The sequence below is a fragment of the Phyllostomus discolor genome, chromosome X (assembly GCF_004126475.2).
Source record: "Phyllostomus discolor isolate MPI-MPIP mPhyDis1 chromosome X, mPhyDis1.pri.v3, whole genome shotgun sequence".
Taxonomy (NCBI): domain Eukaryota; kingdom Metazoa; phylum Chordata; class Mammalia; order Chiroptera; family Phyllostomidae; genus Phyllostomus; species Phyllostomus discolor.
In genome coordinates, this window is record NC_050198.1 from 64354778 (window position 1) to 64373922 (window position 19145).

The 19145-nt window shown below is 37.8% G+C and overlaps 1 pseudogene; it reads right to left on the reverse strand.

Moving 5' to 3' along the window:
- Window positions 1-5131: 5131 nt before the first annotated feature.
- LOC114505925 lies at window positions 5132-5256 on the reverse strand (annotated as a pseudogene).
- Between the last annotated feature and the right edge of the window lie 13889 nt (window positions 5257-19145).

Sequence of the window (19145 nt, forward strand, 5' to 3'; positions counted from 1 at the left end):
GGGTCAAGAATGATATTAGGGAAGAAATCAAAAGATTTCTGGAAACAAATGAAAACAAACTCACAATAACCCAAAACTTATGGGACACAGTGAGGGCAGTCCTGACAAGGAAGCTCACAGCAATAAAGGCCTACCTGAAAAAGTTAGAAACATTTCAAACCAACAACCTAACTCTATGTCTACAAGAACATCAGGAACAATAACAAAGACAGCCAAGAGCAAGCAGAAGGAAGGAAATAACCAAGATCAGAGCAGAATTAAAGGACATAGAGAATAAAAGCACAATTCTAAGGATCAATGAATCTAGGAGCTGGTTCTCTGAAAAGATAAACAAAATCGACAAGCCTTTAAGTAGGCTCATCAAGAAAAAAAGAGAGATGACCCAAATAAACACAATCAGAAATCAAAGAGGAGAGATTACATCTGATACCACAGAAATACAAAGCATTGTAAGAAATTACTACGGAGAACTGTATGCCAAAAAATTTGCAAACCTAGGTGAAATGGAAAAATTTCCAGAAAAATATAATCTTCCCAAACTCAACGGAAAAGAAGCAGAAAGCTGGAACAGACCAATAATAACAAAAGAAACTGAAGCAGTAATCAAAAAAACTCCCGACACACAAAAGCCCTGGACCAGACGGTTTCACAGGAGAATTTTACAAAGCATTTAAGGAAGAGCTAACCCCTATCTTTCACAGGCTATTCCAAAAAATCCAAAAAAATGGGAGACTCCCAAACTCCGTTTATGAGGCCAACATCATCCTAATTCCAAAACCAGATAAAGACACAACAAAGAAAGAAAACTTCAGGCCAATATCACTGATGAACATAGACGCTAAAATCCTCAACAAAATATGGGCAAACCACATCCAACCATACATTAAAAAGATGATACACCATGACCAAGTGGGATTCACCCCAGGGATGCAAGGATGGTTCAATATTCTCAAATTAGTAAATGTAATACATCGCATAAACAAAAGCAAAGACAAAAATCACATGATCACATAAATAGATACAGAAAAAGCATTTGATAAGGTACAGCACCTGTTTATGATAAAAACACTCAGCAAAGTGGGAATACAGGGAGCATTCCTCAAAATAATAAAAGACATATATGAGAGACCTACAGCCAACATCATACTCAATAGGCAAAAATTAAAATCTTTTCCGCTAAGATAGGGAACAAGACAAGGATGTCCACATTCACCACTTCTATTCAATATAGTACTGGAAGTTTTAGCCACAGAGATCAGACAAGAAAAATAAATAAAAGGCATCCATATCGGAAAGGAGGAAACAAAACTGCCACTGTTTGCAGGATCACCAGATAGTGTACATAGAAAATCCTATAGAATCCACTAAAAAACTGCTTGACCTAATAAATGAATTTGCAAAACAGTGGGATACAATGTCAATATCCAGAAATCAAAGGTATTTCTATACAGCAACAATGAAACAGCAGAAACAGAAATCAAGAAAAAAATCCCATTTGAAAGAGCATAAAGAAAAATAAAATATCTAGGAATAAACCTAACCAAAGAGGTAAAAGACCTGTATTTAGAAAACTACATAACACCCAGGAAAGAAATCAAGGAAGACACAAACAAATGGAAACATATACTGTGTTCACGGATTGGAAGAATTAATACAATCAAATGTACATATTACCCATATCGATTTACACATTCAATTCAATTCCTATTAAAGTACCAATGACTTATTTCACAGACATAGAACAAACACTTCAAAAATTTATATGGAATCATAAATGACCCCAAATAGCTGCTGCAATTTTGAGAAAGAAGAGCAAAGTATGAGGGATCACAATACCTGACACTAAACTATACTACAAGGCCACTGTTATCAAAACAGCCTGACACTGGCATAAAAGCAGGCACATGGATCAATGGAACAGAACAGAGAGCCCAGAAATAAACCCAAGTCTCTATGGTCAATTAATATTTGACAAAGGAGGCAGCAACATAAAATGGAGTAAAAATAGCCTCTTCAACAAATGGTGTTGGGAGAACTGGACAGCTACATGCAAAAAAATGAAACTCGAGCACCAACTTACACCTTATACAAAAATAAATTCAAGGTGGATAAAAGAGTTAAATATGAAACATGACACCATTAAAGTCCCAGAGGAGAACATAGGTAGGAAAATCTCAGATATTTCATGAAGAAACTTTTTTACTGACATGTCCCCTATAGCAAGGGACATAAAGGAAAGAATAAACAAATGGACCTCATCAAAACTAAAAGCTTCTGCATGGCTAAAGAAAATAGTATCAAAATAAAAAGAGAACAACTGTATGGGAAAACATATTTGCCAATGATACCTCAGACAAGGGTTTAATCTCCAAAATATATAAAGAACTTACACGACTACACTCTAAGAAGACAAGCAACCCAATTTAAAAAAGGGGCAAAGGACTTGAACAGACACTTCTCCAAGGAAGTCATGCAGAAAATCCAAAGACACATGAAATGATGTTCAATATCGCTAGCTATCAGAGAGATGAAAATTAAAACCACAATGAGATGCCACTTCACACCAGTCAGAATGGCCATCATAAACAAAGCAACAAACAACAAGTGTTGGAAAAGTTGTAAAGAAAACGGGACCCTAGTGTACTGTTGGTGGGACCACAGACTGGTACAACCACTATGGAAAGCAGTATGGAACTTCCTCAGAAAACTAAAAATGGATCTGCCTTTTGACCCAGCAATTCCACTGCTGGGACTATATCCTAAGAACACTAAAACACCAATACAAAAGAACCTATGGATCCCAATGTTCATAGCAGCACAATTTACAATAGTCGAGTGTTGGAAGCAACCTATGTGCTTATCAGTAAATGAATGGATCAAAAAAACCATGGTACATTTACACAATGGAATTCTGTGCAGCAGAAAGAAAGAAAGAAGGAGCTCCTACCCTTTGCAACAGCTTGGATGGTGCTGGAAAGCATTATGCCAAGCGAAATAAGCCAGGCAGTGAAAGACAAATGCCACATGATCTCACCTTCAACAGGAACCTAAACAACTAAACAAAGAAACAAGCAAAATATTACCAAAGACACTGAAATAGAGGACAGGCTGACAGTGACCACAGGGGAGAGAAGAGGGAATTTCAGGGGACAATGGGAAGGGTTTACAGGAACAAATTTAAAGGACACATGCACAAAAACTAGGGGGAGGGTGGTAATGGGAGGGAAGTGGGGAGGGTTGCGTGGGTGGGCTGGATTGAGAGTAAAAGGGAGAAAATTGTACTTGAACAATGATTAAAAAAAAGAAAGCACTCTTTGGATGAATGCTATATTGGTAGTTATGAGCTTTTAACAAAGCTGTCAATAAAAGTGGAAGACACAGGGAAACACAATTAGAGATAGAGTGTCACAAAGTGAGCTAAAACATCATTCAGACTCCCATAGAGTATAATTCTAGCAACTATCAGTGACAAGAATTTAAAGCAACTATTGGTATTATGCAAAGGACACATGGAGGAATTAATAGGGGTGGGAACACAGATTTTATGTTTTTACAAGCAACATACATTGCAGGAAGAATTTGTCAGCAAGATAATCTTTTAACATGAAGAGCAATGGTATACCTAATAGCTGTTGCCATTCACCTCTCAAAGAAACATACTTAGGAAGATTTTTAAAATAAACCTTACCCAAACCCTACTATGATAATGAAAATACCATTAGAAACAAATTGGCTGCTTGGGGATTGCAACCACCTCTTAGAAACAGTAAAAGATTCTGGAATCTCGAACCTTGATATCAATGAACTTTTGATCTCTAAGTACTATGGGGAAACCCAAGCTACTTTCAAATTTTATTTACCATGCCATAACTAAACAGAAGAAATGGAATTTTTAGAATATCAAAAGGCCTTTGGTTCTACAGATTTTAGAATTTGTAGTTGATGTGGACTCCAGCCAGTGGGTCCTTGTGTTGTGGCTGTAACGCACAAATTCATATGGACTATAGAAGTCCCGTGGAGAAAAAGGGATCACATGGCCACTCTCTGAGTGAGAAAGGGCCCCAACCCCTGCCTGGACAGGCTTTTATTGCTTTTCTGGGTACATTACATGGGGGATGGTCCTCATTTACTATGCACAGGTTCACTTTGGGTGGTTACCTTTTACAGATAACAAAGGAGAGGAAGTTGCTAATTACTACGAAGAAAAAGGATATTTGCAAATGGAAAGGGAAAAGTGGTTAAATTGGTTACACTCTATACCTGGGAGGTTTAGCACAGATTTTAGGATGTTATTTTAAAGATATGCTGTAAACATTTGCTGCTTCAATTCAGGGTGAGGGAGTTTTAGCAAAAAGTGAGCCTCAAAGCAGCCTAGGTACAATGCAGGCCTGATTCCCCATGGAAAAATTGATCTGTGGGCTTGGTTCCTGTGTGCTGACTCATTTCCCATCAGTTTTCTAAATCAGGGGCTGGGCTACATTTGCCACTGCCACATGAAATGGTTCCCTATAGGTAGTTGACAATTTTTTTTTAAGTGAAGGTGGCCCTGGTTGGTGTGGCTCAGTTGATTGAGTGTTGACCTGTGAACCAAAGGGTCACTGTTCAATTCCCTGGCTAGGGAACATGCCTAGGTTGAGGGCCAGGTTCCCAGTCAGGGGCACAAAAGAGGCAACCACATGTTGATGTTTCTCTCTCCCTTCCTTCCCCTCTCTAAGAATAAATAAATTCAATTTTTAATAAAAATTTAAAAATGAAGGTGTTTTCATACCAGAGGCTATAAAAACAGAAGAGGGGTGAAATCTATATGATTTTTTTTTATTTTGGTTAAAAAACATGCAACATGAGATTTGCCCTATTAACAAATGTTTAGGTATATAGTACAGTCAGTCTTGTTAGCTACAAACAAAATGTTGTACAGCAAATGTTTAGAATTTTTTAATCTTGCATAACTGAAGCTATATACTCATTGAACTCCCTTCCCTATAGCCCCTGATGACCGCCATTCTACTTTATGTTTCTGAGTCTGACTCCTCTGTTTTGCTGTTTAATTAAACTTATTGAGGTGATATAGGTTAATAAGATCACATAGATTTCAAGTGTACATTTCTATGATTCATGATCTGTATGTTGCATTGTGTGCACACCACCTAAAGTCAAATCATCTGTTGTCACCATATATTCAGCCCAAGTCTGACTACTTTAAACTGATAAGAAAAGATACTACACTTGATATTAGCCAAAAAGCAGAGAAGTGATACAAGCCTGACTACTTTAGATACCTCATGTAAGTAGAATGATACAGTACTCATCCTTCCCTGACTGACTTACTACACTTAGCATAATATTCTTAAGGTTCATTCATATTGTCATACATGATGGGATTTCCTTCTTTTAATATAAATTTAATTCTACACTGAAACATTTCCATTCAACACCTGTAAGAACTAATCATGTTTTTATTTATTAAATTTTATCATTTTCTATTCAACATTAAAATAGCAGTCACCCCTCACTAAAAGTGTTAAGATAAGTAGACAATTTTGTAAGTTCTTAACTAATTAGACAGACCAGCAAATGTGTGATTCTCTTGTAGAAATTTAATAAATGTAACAATCTGGCAATTAAGACAATACACATTTTTTATAAAATTCTTCTGCTTTTGACTTGATAACAAAAATGCACATGACTTTTTGGATTTTCAGCCAATGACTATAAATATCCAAGAAAATAATATGGGGTATATTAAAAAATACATCAAAGGAAAAGAGACCAGAAAAGTAGAATAAATAGTGAAGAATGGTAAGAAATGTGTGCTTCAGCTAACATGTCCAGATGTCACCAACTTTCTGTTCATGTTTTTCTTTACCTTCAATGCCAAATTCTTAAACAGACCACAGGTTCTGAAAGAAGGGAGCAACTTTGTGACTGTTGTACTACAATGTTATGATTCACTTCATAATATGTTTTACTGTTGTAACATCACTAGTAACCAAATAATATCACAATTTGGACTTTACCACAACTGAGTTAATTAAAGATTATTGAAAACCTTCAGTATACAGAACACAGTAGCAAACACAGTGAAGAGAACAAAAAGGATTTAAGAGACAGTTTCTACTGTTAATAGTTTATGGTCTAGATATACAACATATTTGTATTCTGTCACTTGAGAATAATAAAAAATGCATTAACATGTATAGAATTATACTAAAATACCAGATTTTCAGCACAAAGTGTGATTCTAAAAATGTATACATGAATTAAGTTTTCTGAAATCAAATTACTTTTAGGAAAAAATAAAGCTTAATTAAAACAATACCACTTTGAAAATCTTGATAAAGCAGAGTTACTTGTTGATTTGTTTTATACATTAATCTATATTTTCACAAATTGGTCTTACTTCAAGTGAGGTACAAGTATATGTTAAAAATTGGACACCTAAGAGCTGAGTGGACATAAAAACATTGTCAAAGTAGGGTATAATTACTCCAAGAAAGATTTTAACAATACAGCATTCTTTGTTTTGTCCAGAAACAAGATTCTGATGATAAAATGGCTATTAAAAGACTTGTGCTGGTGAATATCACTAAAAATCAGAGGGTCAGATAACAGTGGGCTCTAGACATACTTGGCCTACAAAGATAACCAGATCTTGTGGTTGGTGCAAAGAAAGAGAGTGAAAAATTGACCTTTAGTGTGAGTATGAATGCTCTTCATGGTCTGTAAGAGGATCTATAAATTACATTGCTTTTCAAAAAAAAGGAAATATAATACAATATATTATAATTATAATATAAAAATATAAAAAGTTTGGAGCCCTAAAACTTTTTATAATGGGCTGCAAGCCCACCTATCCTTTGCCCCATAGGAACATGTTATCTTTATTCTATTGAAAAAGAAAGAAATCTGCCCTTTGTTGTGAACAGAGGTCACTATCTCTTTCCAGGTTGCATACTATATACAACAATCCTTGAGAATATTGTTCTCATGATAAGCAAGAAAAGTGACACTCATGGAAAATTATCTTCCGAAAAACAACTTTTATGGGCTTCATTGATCCTCTTTATTTTTATTTTCTGTATCAGAATTGAATTTTCTCTCATAATACATAAAAACACATATTACACCACCCCCATCTACATCCTACATCTGTGCCAATATATTCTCCCATTATTTCCCTTATGAACTCTTCATACTCCTGTATAAGGTCAGCAACCCACTACTCTATCATCTTCTTGTGATCACAGGGCTTCAATCTCTGTTGAATCACCAATTATTTCTTGCTTCTCTGGATTACTACTATTAGAATCACAAAACTACAGTATTTTTTCAGTTAAAAAATAAAAGCTACTTCTCTTGACTTTACATTCCATTTCAGGGCACCCTTACTATACTTTTCTTGATTTGTCTCTAACCATTTGTTATTTTTGTGTTACATCTTTTTGATGTAGTAATTCCTTTACCATTATCAAATATCTCTCTGTCTCTAGTAGTATCACTTGTCCTAAAGCCTGATATTAATATATCTACTTAAGCTCACTATGCTTATTGTTTGCATGGTATGTGAGGTCTGTCTGGAAAAAGCCCAACCACTGTTAATATAATGAAAATGGTTTGGACATCAGTGTAAATTGGCAGCCAAAAAATATGGACTGGGATGGACATGCATGAACAATGATGATTTCACTTTACTAGTCAGTGGAGGTGGTAGACATCATTGAGTGAGCATGTGTACTGTTTGGCTGTCACATTCAAAATAACTGATCGAGATAAATAATGAATCTGCATCAAATTTTTCATGAAGCTTGAAAATTTCAGTGAGGAAACTGTTCAGATGATTCAGAAGGCTACAGCTATGGGCACCTAGTAATTAGCAACTTCATCATGACAATGTACCCGCACCTGCATCATGTATCATGAAGAGATCTTTTGAAAAATATCAAGCCACTTAGCTGGCTCAGCCCCACTAAAGCCCACATTTGGAGGCCTGCAACTTCTGAATTTTCTCAAAACTAAAACCAACTTTGAAAGAGAAGACAATTCAGATCGTCAATGAGATTCAGGAGAATACCCCAGGGCAGCTGATGGCAATTGGGATAACTGTGTGAGGTCCCAAGGTGTCTACTTTAAAGGAGACTCAGCCATCATTGTCCTATATACAGTGATCCCTCACCTATCATGGGACTTACATTCCAGAGACCCTTGTGATACGTGAAAATCCACAAAGTAGTGGTGTTATATTTATTTTATTATTTACACTCATAAATACTTAATATGTTCTTAAACACTTTCACACTCTTAAACCTATGTAACTTTAACAACATGTAAAATTCTTTATGGGTACTCATCAGTGAAGTATACTACAACATGAATGGTGAAGATCATGAATTATGTAGCTGTGCAGTACTGATGGTGATGAAGGTGATGACAATAGATGAATGTACTGCACAGCCAAGAAGAGCATTACAACTCTTCTGAAGGCACCACTTCACCAGGTGCTTCATCAGGTGGTGCAGTATCTTCACCCTGGGCCTTAACTTCTATTTCCATTAAAGGCATATGCATAACTGATCTCTTTGTCCAAATCATGAACATCGTTATGGGAAGTTGCTGGCACTGCTTTTTATCTGCAGAGGCAGCTTCTCCATGTAGAGAAACACTCTTGAGTCCAAAGTGTCTCTGAAATTTGTCAAACCAGCCCTTGCTGGCACTGAATGGGGTTGGTCTAGTGGGAGAAAAGCTTGATGGTCCTGCTCCTGCATCATCGTCCTCATCTTCATCCTCATCATCATCATGAATTTCCATGTTTTCCATAAAACTATCATAAAGTTTATTGGCCCTTGTCCAGATGGTGTTGGTCTCCAGCGAGATATTCTTCTTCCTGCAGCCATTTATCCACAGGGCCATGCAGACTCCATCTTCACAATGGCCTTATTGTGGGAAGTGACCACCCTCTTTGCAGTCTTGTTAGTCATTGTTGCCATAGACCTAATATTCTTTTTTTAAAGATTTTATTTATTTATTTTTAGAGAGGGAAGGGAGTGAGAAAGAGAGAGAGAGAGAAACATTAATGTGCAGTTGCTGGGGGCTGTGGCCTGTAACCCAGGCATGTGCCCTGACTGGAAATTGAACCTGCAACATTTTGGTTCGCAGCCTGAGCTCAATCCACTGAGCTATGCCAGCCAGGACCCTAATATTCTTCTCATCTCTCTTTATGTAGTGAACAGTAGATTTGTTGACCCTGTAATGGCAGCCTACAGCCAAGTAGCTTTTGCGTTCCTTTAACATGCTGAGAAATTCCACCTTTTCTTTGATGGTAAGCATATTCCTCTGGCACTTGGGTTCACTGCCAGAAGCCTTAGAAGGTGCAGAACATTTGGGTGGAATCATAGGGTTTGAAATAAATTCAAACTTTTATGAAAATTTCACAACAACACAACACCGTAGAGCAGCACTACACGCAGTGATCAGATGTCGATGTGAAGTGGACAAGGAGAGATGCTGAACAAATGGGCACAGTGTGGGAGAGCAAACAGACCGATGCTACGGTCACTGAGCCAATCAGCGCCCAGGATACAGAACACAGTGCTGTGGTTGGTCGCCTTCCATTCTATCAGCCAGTAGTGTGCTGTGTACAACCTCACGTTTGCAAACTTGCGCAAGCAGTAGTGGCGTATTGCATTTCCATTGCATACAGTACAGTATTCATCTGCTGATGAAATACATACTGTATTTTATTTTGATTTAATATTCTTTTAATATGTTTGAACAAACACATTTTTATATTTTTTGTATTTTTTAAAATTTCAGGCAAAAATAATTAAAATTGTAAATATTGTATAAATACCTATATACCAAAAAATCCCATGATACAGTGAAAACTCCGTGATGCAGAATTAGATATATATTTTTTAAAAAACCCACGATACAATGAAGCAACAATAAGTGAACTGCGATATAGCTAGGGACAACTGTATAGTGTTTCTTGTATCTTGTATCTTCTTCATAAGTGTCTCTATTTTTCACATTACATGGATGGATTCTTTCTGGACAAATCACATACTTTTTTTTTTGAGGCTGTGTTTGACTAAAACTTTATTAACAAAAACAAGTAGTGGGTTGATTTGGTGGCTGTAGCTAACCCCACCTCCACTGAACTTTCTATTTCAAACTTTCCAAAAACTTATTCACAGCAGTTTCTGTTTTAGGACTAACAATCAATATTTGATTTCCTTTACTTTGTTTTTTGTATCTTAAATACTTTTTATTATTCTTCAATTATAGTTGCAATTCTCTCACTTTTCCCTGTTACTCTCCCCCGTCCTATGCAACCCCACTGCCCACATTCAATCCTCTCCCCACTGTTGTCTTTGTCCATGTGCCCTTTGTACCATGCCTTGACTAGACCTTTAACCTTCTTTCCCTCATTATAAAAACTTTCACACTCTGGTAACAGATTGTTTTTTATTTCCATTTCTCTGGATCTATTTTGCTTGCTTGTTTGTTTTGTTGACTGAATTGCAATTATGGATGAGATCATATGGTATTTGTCTTGCACCGACTTATTTGAGCTTATTTCATTTAGCATAATGTTCTCCACATCCATCCATGCTATCAAGAAGAGAGGAGTTCCCTCCTTCTTTCTGCTGCATAGTATTCCATTGAGTAAAGATACCACTGATTTTTGATCAACTCGTTTACCAATGGACACTTAGACTACCTCCAGCATTTGGCTATGGAAAATCGCACTGCTATGAACATTGAGGTGCATAGGTTCTTTTGAGTTGGTTGTTTCAGGATTCCTACCATATAATCCCAGCAGTGGAATTGCCAGGTTAAAAGGCAGTTTCAGCCCTGGTTGGTGTAGCTCAGTGGACTGAGCTTGGTCTGTGACGCAAAGGGTTGCTGGTTTGATTCCCAGTCAGGGCACATACCTGGTTGGTGGGCCAGGTCCCCCGTGGGGGCCACATGATAGGAAAACACACATTGACATTTCTCTTTCTCTCTTTCTCCCACCCTCCCCCCTCTTTAAAAATAAATAAATAAAACCTTAAAAACATTTTTTTAAAGAAAGGAAGTTCAATTTTTAGTTTTTTGACAAAATTCCATACTGTTTCCCACAATGGCTGTATCAGTCTGCATACCCACCACTAGTGCACTAGGGTTTCTGTTTCTCCATAACCTCTCCAGCACTTGTTATTTGTTGATTTATTTATTATGGCCATTCTGACTAGTGAGAAATGGTATCTCACTGTGGTTTTAATTTGTATCTCTCTGATGGCTACTGATGTTGAGCATTTTTTTCATGTGTCTATGGGACTTCTGTATGTCCTCCTTGGAGGAGTGTCTGTTCAGGTCCTTTGCCCGTTTCCTAATTGGGTTGTTTACCTTCCTAGAGTAAAGTTATGTGAGTTCCTTATGTATCTTGAAGATCCAACTCTTGTCTGAGGTATCATATGCAAATATATTTTCCCATACAGTTTGTTCCCTTTTCATTTGCTGATGGTTTCTTTCATCATGCAGAAGATTTTTATTTTCATGAGACCCCACTTGTTTTGTTGTTTTTTTTTTTTTTCCTTTGTGTCCCATATTCTAGGGCACATATCAGTGAAAATATTGCGGTGTTGACGTATCAGTAAAAATGTTGCTGCATGAAATATCTGAGATTTCCCTGCCTGTGTTATCCTCTAGGACTTTCATGGTTACATGGCTTATATTTAAGTCTTTTATCCACCTTGAATTTATTGTGTAAGTTGGTGCTCGAGTTTCATTTTTTTGCATGTAGCTGTCCAGTTCTCACAACACCACTTGTTGAACAGGCTATTTTTACTCCACTTAATGTTGCTACCACTTTGTCAAATATTAATTGTCTGTAGAGACTTGGGCTTATTTCTGGGCTCCCTATTCTGTTCCATTGGTCCATGTGCCTGTTTTTATGCCAGTACGAGGCTGTTTTGATTAGAGTGGAGTTATAATAGGGTACAGTATCAGGTACTGTGATCCCTCCTACAATGCTGTTCTTTCTCAAAATTGCAGCAGCTATTTGGGGTCATTTATGGTTCCATATAAATTTTTGAAAATTTTTTTCTATGTGAAATATGCCATGGGTACCTTAATAGGTATTGCATTGAATCTGTAAATTGCTTTGGGTAGTATGGACATTTTGATGATGTGAATTCTTCCAATCCATGAACACGGTATATGTTTCCATTTGTTTGTGTCTTCCTTGATTTCTTTCTTCAATGTTGTGTAGTTTTTTGTATACAGTCTTTTACTTCCTTGGTTAGGTTTATTCCTAGGTATTTTATTTTTCTTTTTGCTATTTCAAATGGGATTTTTTTCTTGATTTATGATTCTGCTGTTTCATCATTGGTGTACAAAAATGCCTTTGATTTCTGGATATTGACTTTGTATCCGGCAGTTTTGCCAAATTCTTTTATTAGGTCAAGCAGTTTTTCAGCTGAGTCCACAGGATTTTCTACTTACACTATCATTTCATCTGCAAACAATGACAGGTTTGCTTCCTCCTTTCCAATTTGGATGCCTTTTATTTCCTTTTCCTGTCTGATCACTGTGGCTAAAACTTCCAATACTATATTGAATAAAAGTGGTGAAAGTGGACGCCCTTGTCTTGTTCCCTATCTTAGTGGAAAAGATTTTAGTTTTTGCCCATTGAGTATGATGTTGGCTGTAGGTCTCTCATATATGGTCTTTATTATGTCAAGGAATGCTCCCTCTATTCCCACTTTGCTGAGTGTTTTTATCATTAACAGGTGTTGTACCTTATCAAATGCTTTTTCTGCATCTATATATAATGATCATGTGATTTTTGTCTTTGCTTTTGTTTATGTGATGTATTACATTTACTGATTTGCGAATATGGAACCATCCTTACACCCCTGGAATGAATCCCACTTGGTCAAGGTGTATGATCTTTTTAATATATTATTAGATGTGGTTTGCCCATATTTTGTTGAGGATTTTAGTGTCAATGTTCATCAGTGATATTGGCCTGAAGTTTTCTTTCTTTGTTGTGTCTTTATCTGGTTTTGGGATTAGAATAATGCTGGCTTCATAAAAAGAGTTTGGGAGTCTTCCATTATTCTGGATTTTTTGGAATAGTCTGTGAAGGATAGAGGTTAGCTCTTCTTTAAATGCTGTTTAGAATTCTCCTGTGAAACAATCCGTTCCGAACTTTTGTGTGTCAGGAGTTTTTTGATTACTGCTTCAATTTCTTTTGTTATTATTGGTCTGTTCAGGCTTTCTGCTTCTTTTTCATTGAGTTTTGGAAGATTTTATTGTTCTAGAAATTTGTTCATATCACCTAGGTTTTCAAATTTCTTGGCAAACAGTTTTTTGTAATGTCTTACAATTCTTTGTATTTCTGTGGTGTCTGTCGTAATCTCTCCTCTTTCATTTCTGATTGTGTTTATTTGTATCCTTTCTCATTTTTTCTTCATGAGCCTACTTAAAGGCTTGTAGGTTTTGTTTATCTTTTCAAAGAACCAGAGCAAGGGATATAAAGGAAAGAAAAAAACAAATGGGATCTCATCAAAATAAAAGGCTTCTGCATGGCTAAAGAAAATAGTACCAAAATAAAAAGGGAATCAACTGCATGTGAAAACTTATTTTCCAGTGATACCTCAGACAAGGGTTTAATCTCCAAAATATATAAAGAACTTAGACGACCCCACTCTAAGAAGACAAGCAACCCAAGTAAAAAGGGGGAAAGGACTTGAACAGACACTTCTCCAAGGAGAACATACAGAGGATCCAGAGACACATGTAAAGATGCTCAATATCGCTAGCTATCAGAGACATGCAAATTAAAACCACAATGAGATACCACTTCACACCAGTCAGAATGGCCATCATAAACAAAGCAACAAACAACAAGTGTTGGAGACGTTGTAAAGAAAAAGGGACCCTAGTGCACTATTGGTGGTATTGCACACTGGTACAACTACTATGGAAAACAGTATGGAATTTTCTCAGAAAACTAAAAATGCATCTGCCTTTTGACCCAGCAATTCCACTGCTGGTATTATATCCTAAGAACACTGAAATGTCAATCCAAAAGAACCTATGCACCCCAATGTTGGTAGCAGCACAATTTACAATACCAAGTGTTGGCAGCAACCTATGTGCCCATCAGTAAATGAATGGATTAAAAAAACTATGGTACATTTACACAATGGAATTCTATGCAGCAGAAAGAAAGAAGGAGATCCTACCCTTTGCAACAGCATGGATGCAACTGGAAAGCATTATGCTAAGTGAAATAAGCCAGGCGGTGAAAGACAAATGCCATATGATCTCACCTTTAACAGGAACCTGAAGAACAAAACAACAACAACAACAACAAAAAAAACAAGCGAAGTATAACCAAAGACGCTGAAATAGAGAACAGTCTGACAGTGTTCAGAGGGGAGAGGAGAGGGAATTTTAGGGGAAAGGGGAAGGGTTTACAAGAACAAGTATAAAGGACACATGGATAAAAACTAGGGGAGGTTGGAAATGGGAGGGAGGAGGGGAGGGCTGGGTTGGTGAGTTGTGATGGGAGTGAGAGATAGAAAATTGTACTGCAACAACAATTAAAATAAAAAATGAAAAAAATGATCGGGAAGACAGCAGCTTTACTCTAGGCAGCGTTTTTCTCGGCTTCTGTGAAGAGGAGGGAAACTCGTGGATCGAGGAGAAATAGAGCAAGTGGACTAGGTTACCGAATCACTTCTGAAAGCATGACATTAAAAATTATTGCAATCACGGAAAAACCAGACAGTAAGGAGACTTCTTCAGGACAAAAGGGGCCCAGGGATCAGCGCGGGGACTAGGGGTGTGCAGTCTCAAGGCCTATTGCTCCCGGGCCTGCCTGGGGGCTCCTGGGAGAGGGAAGTCACTGCTCCCTCCCCCGAATACAGGGGGTGAGCAACTCCAGGGGAGAACGTGTTGCAGGAGGAACAGATTGGCCAGTTGGACTGGGAAAAAATCACCCAGGGACTATGACCACCCTCCCAGAGACTTGAGAGAAGTGAGGGCCTCTAGCCAACAGGACCAGGGGCAGCCTGGAAGAATGCCCGCACCCCTAGCCCAGTGGAAGTGCAGATCGGTGGAGAGCACAGAGTCTGGCCGCGCTCGGCTAGCTCCCCATAGGGAGGCCTGAATCGCGTGCGCCATGATCCCGGGAGGGAAATGGCGCTTGGTGCGTTCCTACAGTAGTGGCTCAGAAATTTCCAGCCAGCCCAACTGGGGGAGCCAGGAAAGGCGCCAACACCCAGTCGGAGTGAGGTTCTGCAGGGACCATGGAGCTGGAAAGGGCTCGTCTCGCGCACCATCGGGAAGGCTGTCTCACGCTCGCTGTGAACCCAGAATGGTCGTGGCCAGGCACTTAGGGCAATCCTAGACCCCAAATTTCAAAAGTTTGGGGGAGGGGCGTGCCCTTTTACGATTCCCAGGGAGGGCGCAGAGAATCCCAAAACATCGCGGGTGCCTCCTGAGATCATAGAGCTGGAACCTTGCAGGACCCCTGAGTCTGGAAGAACGTGGAAGTGAGATCCAGAGAGCCAGTGTGCTTGGGAGTGCCCAGGGTACCTGACAGACTTGCTGAGATTTGGGCTGTGAGAGAGTAGCATTTCAAAGGTCCCTCAGACAGCTGAAGCCAGCAAGATCAGAAAAACTGGTCTGGCCAGTTAGAAACCAACAAGAGGTTTTTTGTTTATTTGTTTTTGTTTTCTTTCCTCTTTTTTTTTTTTGTTTGGTTTTGCTTGGTTTTGTTTTGTTTGGTTTGGTTTACTTTTTGTGGCTGTTGTTAGTTGATTGATTTTATCGTGTGTTTTATGGGACATTTTATTTTTCAATTCTTCTTATTTTTATATCTCTCAATCCCTTATGTTTCTCTCCCATTCATCCTAATATTATTCTTTCCACTCCATATTTATCTCTCCTGCACTACATCTTCTGCTTTTCTTTCTTCTTTCTTTTTTTTTAATCTTGCAAGTTACTTTGAATTTGTATTATCTTTTTCTCACTTTTCACACATTTTTTATTTTAATAATATTTTGGTATTCTTTTTCTTTCTGTATAATCTTCTTTGCTTGGCTGGTTATACTGTCATTTGATAGGTTCCCCCTGGTATCTCAGTCACAAGGTGTTGATAAGTCACTATCCTTCATCTGTTTTCCATTAATACACCTCTCAAGGTTCTATACTCTTTATTCTTGTTATCTAGACCTCATTGATTCTGCCACAAGACCGTCACTTTACTATTATTGTTAGTAAGACCTAGTCTATACAATTGTAAATACTTCTCAATACCCCTACCTGATCTCAGCCCACTTTGCAATTTTCTGAACTATACTACTGTGGGGGTTGTCTCTATTCTTTTACACACTACTCCTATATACTAATCTTTAATCCAACCCTACCTTAGAATCTGACCTCCCACAGCCTCACAGCTTTCTAGATCCAACTAACAATCCTCTCATCCCCAATAAGAGTCTTACCTTCTTTCCACCCTCTCTAAAACGTGGATAGTGGGGTGGAGGATCACGGTTAACACTATAAGGAGTCAAACAATAACCCATCTCTTCTCTACTGGCTGCTAATGTAAATATCATAGTATACTGTCTTGCTGTCTTAAACCATTTTGCCTTATTCCTCCAACAGATCACAAAAAAGAGTAGGGGGAAGCTGTGAACACCAGGATACACGAAGGAGATTGCACCACTGAATCTCACAAATATTCTACCACAGAAGTTCACACTATAATTACAGGGAATCAGAACAGATCAAATTAACAAACAAGAATAAAAAAGAAGACACCCATGTACAATGAGAAAACAAAGAAACAACCCCCAACTGAAGGGAAAAGAGGAAGCCAAGGAAAAATGCTAAATGAAATAGAGGCAACTCAACTATCAGATAGTGAGTTCAAAACAATGATTATCAGGAAGTTCAATGAACTCACAATGAGCTTTCAGATACTAGAGGGAAACAACATCAATCTCACTGCAAACTATATAAACATGAAAAAGGAAATAGAAATTCTCAACAAAGATCAAGAGTATATGAAGAATACAATTTCTGAACTGAAGAACACAGTAGAAGGAATGAAAACCAGCATCAATGAAGCAGAAGATTGGATTAGCGAGCTGGAGGACAAAGTAGAAAACAACATCCAGGAAGAGCAAGAAAAGGAAAAGAGGCTCAGAAAGAATGACGAGGGATTAAGAGAAATGCAAGACAACATGAAACGTAATAATATCCGTATAATAGGGATACCAGAAGGAGAAGAAGAAGAGCAAGGGATCGAAAACCTAGTTGAACAAGTGATGAAGGAGAACTTCCCTAATTTGATGAGAGAAAAAGTCACACAAATCCAGGAAACACAGAGAGTCCCAATCAAGAGGAACCCAAAGAGGCCCACCTCAAGACACATCATAATTAAAATGGCAAAATTTCCAGGCAAAGAGAGAATCTTAAAGGCAGCAAGGGAGAAAAAGGAAGTAACATACAAGGGAGCCCCAATAAGGCTAACAGCTAACTTCTCAATGGAAACACTTCAAGCCAGAAGAGAATGGCAACAAATACTCCAGGTAATGAGAACCAGAGGTCTGCAACCAAGGCTACTATATCCAGCAAGGCTCTTGATCAAGATAGAAGGCCAAATAAAAACCTTCCCAGACAAAAGAAGTCTAAAAGAATACACCTCGACCAAACCAGCTCTGCAAGAGATCCTAAAGGTAGTGCTATAAGGAAGGGAAGGAAAAGAGAGAGAGAGAGAGAGAGAGAGAGGGAGAGAGGGAGAGAGGAACACACGTATATAAAAGAAAATGAATAAGTACCGATCAATAATAACCTTAAAAGTAAATGGAATAAGTACTCCAGTCAAAAGACACAGGGTAGCTGAATGGATAAGAAAAAATAACCCAAATATGTGCTGTCTACGAGAAACCCACCTCAGGATAAAAGACCTACACAGGCTGAAAGTGAAGGGCTGGAAACAAATCTTCCAAGCAAATGGACAGGGAAAAAAATGCCAGGGTAGCAATACTGATAAAAGAGAAAATAGACTTCCAAAAAAGGTCCATAAAGAGAGACCCAGAAGGTCACTTCATAATACTCAAGGGAAGAATACATCGAGAAGACATAAATATTGTAAATATATATGCACCCAACAAAGGAGCACCCCAAAACATAAAGAAAATCTTAGAGGACTTCAAGAAAGATATGGAAAGCAACACAATTATAGTGGGAGATTTTAACACCCCACTATCAAAAATGGACAGAACTTCTAAACAAAATATCAACAAAGATATTGTGGCATTGAACAATAGCCTTGAGGAAATGAACTTTACTGATATATACAGAGCCCTCCATCCAAACGAAGATAAATATACAATCTTTTCAAATTAACACGGAACATTCACAAAGATAGACCGCATGATAGGACACAAAACAAGCCTCAAGAATTTCAAGAAAATTGAAATCATACTAAGCATTTTCTCAGACCACAAGGGACTGAAGCTAGAAACCAACCCCAAGGAAAAAAACCGAAAACACTCAAAATCATAGAGATTAAATAGCATGCTATTAAACAATGAATGGGTCAAGAATGATATTAGGGAAGAAATCAAAAGGTTTCTGGAAACAAATGAAAACGAACTCACAACACCCCAAAATTTATGGCACACAGCCAAGGCAGCCCTGAGAGGGAAGTTCATAGCGATACAGGCCCACCTAAAAAGGTTAGAAACATTCCAAACAAACAACCTAACCCTACGTCTACAAGAACTCGAGGAACAACAACAAAGGCAGCCCAGAGCAAGCAGAAGGAAGTAAATAACCAAGATCAGAGCAGGATTAAATGACATAGAGACTAAAAGCACAATTCTAAGGATCAATGAATCCAAGAGCTGGCTCTTTGAAAAGATAAACAAAATCGAGAACCTTTAAGCAGACTCATCAAGAAAAAAAGAGAGAAGACCCAAATGAACACAGTCAGAAATGAAAGAGATTACAACAGACAGATACCACAGAAATACAAAGGATTGTAAGAAATTACTACAAAGAACTGTATGCCAAGAAATTTGCAAACCTAGGTGAAATGGACAAATTTCTAGAAAAATATAATCTTTCAAAAATCA